Here is a 6,597-nt window from a genome sequence, read left to right on the forward strand (position 1 = left end):
AAACTCCCGGACATCGGAAATATTCTAATTAGGTGGCAGGGGCAGACCTAATTGCTTTTACAGTCGCGCATGCGCACCAGGCTGAAAGGGCCACGCCCCCTCCTCATGTGTTCTGTGTTCTTGAGAGAGGCCTGGGTACACTCATTGCTGCAAAGGGTATATTTTGCCATGTGAAACGACTCGCTAGGTCAGTGTGAATAAAGGCTAGGTCCAAGAATGAGTTGATACCCATATTAACCAGCATTTGCCTGGCACAATTAACATCTTAAAAAAATTTTACTCTCCATGGAAAAATTGTCTTGAAAAAAAAAAAAAAATTTTACTCCATAAACTTAAAAAAAGTTTGCTCCATAAAGTTGAAGTTTTTGTCGTTCCCTTTTCACAGGGTAAGAAACTAAAGCTGCCTGTTTAAATTTTGTGCTCACGTTGTTGAATGGTTGGCTTGGAATCAGACGTTCTGACTTAAAATCCCTTGAATACACAATAATTAAATGTTAATATTTTGGATCTCAAATGTATACAAGGGCCAGGGAGGGACGTAATTGAATGAGGCAGTTTATGTGTTTCAATTAAACAGAGTTGAAATATTCTCCACTGTCAGCTCCCACCCACCCAGCCACCCCAAATATGGCCCCTCTCGTTTCTTGAAGGAGACAGTCGTCTTGGTCTGTTTTTTGTTTTCATTTGATTTTACAGAAACAGATGTGAAGAAATACGTGTATATGTGATCTGAAAAAAAAATCACGGCGTAAGCATTTTTCTAAATGGCAATTGACATTAGCTCTCAGCACCATTAGAGCAACAGGGAAGTGGAAATTGTGGCAAACTGGAGTGTGCGCTATCTAAATGGACGGCTGCAATTTTATTTCAGTATGTGGGTGCCATGTGGGAATTTTCTGTGTCGTTTGACTTTTCAAAAGAAGTCATAATCATAAATCTGGATTTTAAAATTTGAAGTATCCCAATTTTTAAACATCAGCTGAAATGAAAATCGTGACAAGAAGTCTATACAGAAGAGCAAAAAGTTGAAACATCTTATCTAAACATTAACAGGAAGCCGGGCGCGGTGGCTCACGCCTGTAATCCTAGCACTTTGGGAGGCTGAGGCGGGCGGATTGCTCAAGGTCAGGAGTTCGAAACCAGCCTGAGCAAGAGCGAGACCCCATCTCTACTATAAATAGAAAGAAATTAATTGGCCAACTAATACATATATATAAAAATTAGCCGGGCATGGTGGCGCATGCCTGTAGTCCCAGCTACTCGGGAGGCTGAGGCAGCAGGATTGCTTGAGCCCAGGAGTTTGAGGTTGCTGTGAGCTAGGCTGATGCCACGGCACTCACTCTAGCCTGGGCAACAAGCGAGACTCTGTCTCAAAAAAAAAAAATAATAAAAAATAAAAAATAAAAAAAAAATAAAAATAAACATTAACAGGAGAATGGGATAAACTCTGCTATCTTCCTGCAAGGGAATGATTTAAATGCTATGCAGCGGCTGGGCACAGTGGCTCATGCCTGTACTCCTAGCTACCTTGGAGGCTGAGGCAGAAGGATCTCTTTAGCCTAGGAGTTTGAGGTTGCCATGAGCTAGGCTGATGCCATGCTACTCTAGCCCAGGCATGTTAATATTAATACATGTGTTGGAGTTCATTTATTAAAATAAATGTAAAAGAACTAAATCAAAATCAATCAATCAATAAATAAATAAAAGAAAGACATATTCATGTTAATATTAATACACGTGTTGGAATTCATTTATTTAAATTTAAATAAATTTTTAAAATAAATGAACTCCAACACGTGTATTAATATTAACATGAATATGCCTGTCTTTTTTGATGAAAAAATTAAAAATTAACAAATGAATATTAACATGAATAAATGTAAAAGCATTGAGTCAAGTTGTAGATTTGAATCAAGTTGTAGACTATGTCATTCTATGATATCATTTAAACAAAGTTTGAAAACATACAAGAAATACTAAATGTTGTTTAAGGATATATACATATTTAGAAAAAGTGTAAAAAATTTCACAGAGATGATAAACACCAAAATCAGATTGGGAGTTACATCTGGGTTAGGAGCATAGGGAATGCCATGGAGAAAGGATGTATAGGAGCTTCAACTGTGGGAAAAGATTAAGAGCTAATAAAGTTAAGTGGTTAAAAAAAAAAAAATAAAAAAAAAAAAAAAAAAATAAAGTTAAGTGGTTAAGATACATGTATTTTTTACATTGTCCTTCAGAAATGGCACTGGGTAGTGGTTAAAAGGATATACAGAGGTACTGGGTATTAAATCCCATTTTTGTCACTTAGTATCTTAATTAGAAGCCTAATTTGACTTCTCTGAACCTCAGTCACCCCATCAGTGAAAGTGGGATGTTGATAGTACTATTTTATGGGATTGTTGTAAAGATTAAATTAACTCATGGGAGAAAGCCTATTGGGGCAGGAGAGTGGAAGTGATTCACACCAGGGTATAGGTAAGAAATGGGTATGTTATCTATAAGTGGATTTAAAAACAATAATAAAATGAAATATTAGTCTGCCTTTTTTTTTTTTGAGATGGGATCTCACTACATTGCCCAGGCGGGTCTCCAACTCCTACCCTTAAGCAGTCCTCCTGACTCAGCCTTCCAAAGTGCTGGGATTACAGGTATAAGACATTACACTGGCCTAAAATCTTATTTTTAATTGACACATAATAATTGTGCATATTTATGGGATACAGTGTAGTGTTTCAGTGCATGTATACATGTATTGAAAAATCAAATCAGGGTATTTAGCATATCCATCCCCTCATATAGTTATCATTTCTTTGTGGGGAAAACATTCAAAATTCTCTCTTCTAGCTATTTTGAAGTATACAATGCAGTATTGTTAATAACCGGAGTCATTCTACCCTGTAATAAATAGAACACTAGAACTATCTAACAGTAACTTTGGACCCCTTCACCAATCTCTCTTTATCCCAGCCTATCCCCCACCTTCCCCAGCCTCTGGTAACGGTTATTCCATTCTCTACTTCTATGAGATCAATTTCTTCAGAGTCTATATACAAGTGAGATCATGTGATATTTGCCTTTCTTTGCCTGGCTCATTTCACTTAACAAAATATCCTCCAGTTTCATCCACATTGCCACAGATATTTTTGTGGCTGAATACTATTGTGAATGGTGCTACAATGAACATGGGAGTGCAGGTATCCTTTTGATATACTGATTTGCTTTCTTTTGGATAAATACCCAGTAGTGGCTGGGCGTGGTGGCTCACGCCTGTAATCCTAGCACTCTGGGAGGCGGAGGCGGGGCGGGTTGCTCAAGGTCAGGAGTTTGAAACCAGCCTGAGCAAGAGTGAGACCCCCGTCTCTACTATAAATAGAAAGAAACTAATTGGCCAACTGATATATATAGAAAAAATTAGCTGGGCATGGTGGCGCATGCCTGTAGTCCCAGGTACTTGGGAGGCTGAGGCAGCAAGATTGCTTGAGCCCAGGAGTCTGAGGTTGCTGTGAGCTAGGCTGACACCACAGCACTCACTCTAGCCTGGGCAACAAAGTGAGACCTTTGTCTCAAAAAAAAAAAAAAAAAATACAAATGTTTAAGTTACATAAAAAGAAAAAAAACAAAAAAAACAACAACAAAAAACCAGTAGTGGGGTTGCTGAATTTCAAATGGCATTTTAAAAACTTTCTATAATGAAAAATTTCAAATATATTTAAAAATAGAAATATTAGTATATTAAGTGTCCATGCACCCATCATCTGGCTTCGATAATTATCTACTCATGCCAATCATGTTTCCCTTGAATCCCCTGGTAGTTTCCCCTCTGACTCTCCAAATTATTTGGAAGCAAATTCCAGATTTTAAATAATGTTTTTATATTTATATAATTTTATTCATAAATATTTCAGTATTCTCTAAAAGGGAAGGACTCCTGTGAAACAAGACAATAATACCATGATCACATCTGAAAACAAACAATAGTAATTCCTCAATATCATCAACTATCTAGTCATTGTTTATATTATTTCATAATTTTGCCATTTTACTGTTAGTTTACTTGAATCTGGATTCAAAAAAGGTCTATTCTTGCAGTTAGTTTGTACATCTTTTAAAATATATAGGTTCCTCTTCTCTTTTCTTTCCCCTTTCAATTTATTTCTTGAAGAATGAGATGGTGTTTTTTTGTGTGTGTGGTTTTTTTTTTTTTTTTTTTTTTTTTGAGACAGAGTCTCACTCTGTGCCCAGGCTAGAGTGCCGTGGCATCAGCCTAGCTCACAGCAACCTCAAACTCCTGGGCTCAAGCAATCCTGCTGCCTCAGCCACCCAGGTAGCTGAAACTACAGGCATGTGCCACCATGCCCAGCTAATTTTTTCTATATATTTTTAGTTGACCAATTAATTTCTTTCTATTTTTAGCAAAGATGGGGGTCTCGTTCTTGCTCAGGCTGGGCTCAAACTCCTGAGCTCAAATGATCCTCCCACCTTGGCCTCCCAGAGTGCTAGGATTACAGGCGTGAGCCACCACGCCTGGCCTGAGATGGTGTTTAAAGCCATGCAACTGGATGAGATCACCAAGACGGTGAATATCATCAGAAAAGAGGTTTGAGGACCCAGTAGTCAATAAAACAGATCAATATTTAACAACTGGTGAGAGGAAAGCCATGATTTCTAGCCTTTGCCAATTTCTTTTTCTTTTAATTATTATTTTATTTTTTTGAGTCACAGTCTCACTCTGTTGCTTGGGCTAGAGTGCCATAGCATCAGCCTAGCTCACAGCAACCTCATACTCCTGTGCTAAAGTGATCCTCAGCCTCCCCAGTAGCTGGGACTGTAGGCATGCGCTGCCATGCCCAGCTAATTTTTTCCATTTTTAGTAGAGACGGGGTCTCTTGCTCAGGCTGGTCTCAAACTCCTGAGCTCAAGCAATCCGCCCACCTCAGCCTCCCAAAGTGCTAGGATTACAGGAGTGAGCCACCTCGCCCAGCTGCCTTTGCCAATTTCTATGGTATAAATACCTTTACTGTAGCCAATTGTAAGCTGCCAACTGTGTAACAACTGGCTAGCAAATTTCCTTAAAAGGTAACAGCTGGCTCTCTCGGCTTGGGTCAGCCTCAGCACATCACTGTCCCTAGGGCATCCCACTATTAGGAGGTCTTAGAGGAGAAACATGCAACAGAGACTGAGAAGGAACCCCCAATAAGGTGGGGAGAAAAGGCAGAGAGGTTGGTGTTCTGGAAGCCAAATGAAGCATGTGGCTCCAAGGAGAGTGGGAGTAATCAACTGCATAAAGTGCTGTCCAGAGGTCAGTAAGATGAGACACAGCCATAGTATTTAGAAACGTGGAGGTCACTGGTGATCTTGACAAGAGCATTGCAGTGGAGTTTTTGTCAAGAGAGGATGGGAAGAGATCAATATGAGACAGTGCAGATAGAAAATGCTTTTGAGTTTTGCTGCAGAGCAGTGGTTCTCAACTGGAGGTCATTATACACCTGAGGGGACATTTGGCAGTGTCTGGAGACAGTGGTGTGTAGGGGGTTGCTTCCAGCATCTAGGGGTAGAAACTACATGCTAAACATCCTGCAATGCACAGGACAGCTCCCCACAGCAAAGTGCAGCAGAAATTTAAATGTACATACATTTAAATATTCATTCCAAAATGTCAAAATGTCAATGCTGAGAAGCCTTGTTGTAAAGGGAGAGAGGATGTGGGTGGTAGCAGGTGGGAAAAATAGAGGATTTTTTTTTTTCAGATGGGAGAAATAACATGTTTTTATGCTAATGGAATGAAGGAGAATATATATTTCTGACTAAATGGTAGGAGAAAAGTTGATAATTCCTGTAAAGAGAGTGCTAAAACACACTGTAGGACTGATAAACCCACTCAAAGAATGTATGAAGCAAAAATATTTATAGAGAACAAATATTCAAAGGTGGATCTACTTCCTCTGGAAATGTTTTTATTTTCATCTTGAAATAATTCAAGATGAATTATTACTTAATTTTGAAAATTAATTAACCAAAAAGAGGATAGGTTCCATGGTTAAGTCTCATCACCTGATGTAAGTCTGAGCATGCTAATTTCAATAACATTCAAAGAGTATGGATAGCATTAAACTAACTTGGGACACATAGGAGATATATCCAAGGAAACAAGGCCTCCTATTCCTCATGGAATCATCTTCTAAAATGATAAATTTGGAACTGGAAGGCACTTTAGAAGTTATCTCATTTTCATTCTTCATTTTATGTGAGGAAACTGAGGCTCCAGGATGGTAACTGGTTGTGCATCTTTAGGAAGTCAAGTAACAGATGCAGAATGGACATGGACATCATAGAGCATTGAATCAAATACGGTAGAGGAACAGCTTATGTATGTAAATGTTCTGCTCCACTTAAGTTTATCTCTAAATGTCCAGCAGCCTCCCAAGAATGAAAATCTTTCCCAGCTGCTTTAGACATTTTTCTTAGATCTGTCTTTTGTACAGGGGGAAAATTGCTCTAAGGGAAACATTACTTAACATGCCGTAAGTGTCTCCTGGCAGTGATGGGCTTGCTTTTAGTGCAAAGTAACTTAAGGACAGAGTTTGCCTGAACAAC

This window comes from Microcebus murinus, chromosome 22 (assembly GCF_040939455.1).
Source record: "Microcebus murinus isolate Inina chromosome 22, M.murinus_Inina_mat1.0, whole genome shotgun sequence".
Classification (NCBI taxonomy): domain Eukaryota; kingdom Metazoa; phylum Chordata; class Mammalia; order Primates; family Cheirogaleidae; genus Microcebus; species Microcebus murinus.